At 30.5% G+C, this 1,922-nt stretch overlaps 1 non-coding gene across 1 annotated transcript; it reads right to left on the bottom strand.

The window, feature by feature from the left end:
* Positions 1 to 1,512: 1,512 nt before the first annotated feature.
* On the bottom strand, positions 1,513 to 1,585 carry TRNAR-CCU. Its single transcript has one exon. It is a non-coding gene; the product is annotated as a tRNA-Arg (tRNA).
* Between the last annotated feature and the right edge of the window lie 337 nt (positions 1,586 to 1,922).

Genomic DNA, 1,922 nt, shown 5'->3' with positions numbered 1-1,922 from the left:
ATTTGTGTGTATTCTTCAATATTATTATGGCTCGAGTATGTCCATCTATTGTTTGATATGTAATGTAGCTATTATATCAACATCCAAAGAATAAGTGGTACGTAGTTCCGAATACATTTCTTAGTAAAGTCACACTGGTTATCAATTTTTAGATATGAAAGTTTGTCTTTGATTAGCAACTAATCTTTTGCTTCTAGTCACAAATAAATAACTAAGAGATAAAGTCGTCAATTTAGATTAGATCAGTCTAGTTGACACATCCTGTCAAATAATTTAAATAGATTAAATTAAATTTTATCTAAATAGACCAACCCATATAGGTTGTCTGTCTAGGTGGGCTCTCCATAATATATATTCATTATGGATTATGAATATACATTGAAATATGTTTATTTTAGTGAAAGCTGCGATTTTTTTTTTTACCAATTGCTTTGATTAATATATATAAATATGAAATCAAGAATCAAAAAATTTATTGGGAATTTTCTTTATTTATGAAATGAAGGAACTAAATAAATTGTATGAATTTTTCTATATTTTTTACTTTTTGATGGGTTACTCATCTAACTCAACCCATCCCGAATTGGTCTCAATTCAGGATTTTTTTTTGACGTGTCAAGATAGTGGACCAGCCCAGCCCATAAGGCTGACAACTCTACTAAGCTATAAACAAGAACTTCCCATCTTCATATATAGCTAATTGCATTGTTTGAGTTAAAAAAAAACTTATTTGTTGGTAGATCAAACAATCGCTATTAGAATCTAGATATATCCATTTGAGTAATTTATCATAAACAAAAAACTAATTGTAATTGTCAAAAGCATCGAAAATAAAAACTGAGTAATATATTTTGATAAAATATTTTATTTGATATTTTTGTAAAAAAAAAAAACAACCCATGGGAATGTAAATCTCATCCCGTTAACCCACTTGTTGGGCCAAGTGAATTATTATGACGGAACGACCATGAATCCATAATTTGATCAAAAGATTCCACATGTGTCTCAGCCTCCCAGGGATGAGATACAATCAGATTTAATGGATCGCAATTACACAATCACATCACTGCGGTGGGTGACCCGAGGAATTTCCTAGACCCAAAGTTCCTATCACTTCATATCCCATATGCTTTGTGATCTCTTGATCGTATAGTTATATTTTATATTGATTGAAGAATATCCTTGTGATTTCTTGACCGTATAGTTATATTTTATATTAATTGAAGAATTTCAAAATTTTAGATGTATGTAGGAATAGTTAGATAAAAAACAAACCAGAACAGATCCGCTAGCATTTCACCAAAACTTTGGTTTAGTTTTGATTATACAGTCGCATCACTGCGGTGGGTTAAAATTAATATTTCTAAATAGACCGTATAATTATATTTTATATTGATTGAAAAATATTGTTATAATTTCTTGATCGTATAGTTCTTAGATGTATAGTTAGATAAAAAACAAACAAGATCAGATCCGCTAGCAGTAATTTTAAAATTAATATTTCTAAATAAACGCGCCAGGTAGGGATCGAACCTACGACTTTCTGCTTAGGAAACAGACGCTCTATCCACTGAGCTACAAGCGCACATATCTTAATTTACTCATTAGTTTATTTCTAACATATTACGTCATCTCAAATACATTTATTTTCTTATTTCATTAAAAATAGTATAAACTCAAACCAAACTTAGGGGGCATTTGGTTAAATGATGGGAATAACTATGGGTATGAGTTTGATAGTAGGGTGGAATGGGAATAGGAATGGAAATTAAACCCATCAAGTTATATGAGTTTGGTTGATTCCCATAAATCTAGTAATCATTCCCAAAATGACATTCCCAAACCCACAATCCAAGCACTATCTTTTACTATCATTCCATTCCCTTATTCTCAAACCTATCAAGAGGTGTTTGGTTGATGAG

Source organism: Zingiber officinale, chromosome 6A, assembly GCF_018446385.1.
Source record: "Zingiber officinale cultivar Zhangliang chromosome 6A, Zo_v1.1, whole genome shotgun sequence".
NCBI classification, from domain to species: Eukaryota; Viridiplantae; Streptophyta; class Magnoliopsida; order Zingiberales; family Zingiberaceae; genus Zingiber; species Zingiber officinale.
Note: the sequence above shows the minus strand (reverse complement) of the source record. Positions and strands in the feature narration are given on the sequence as shown.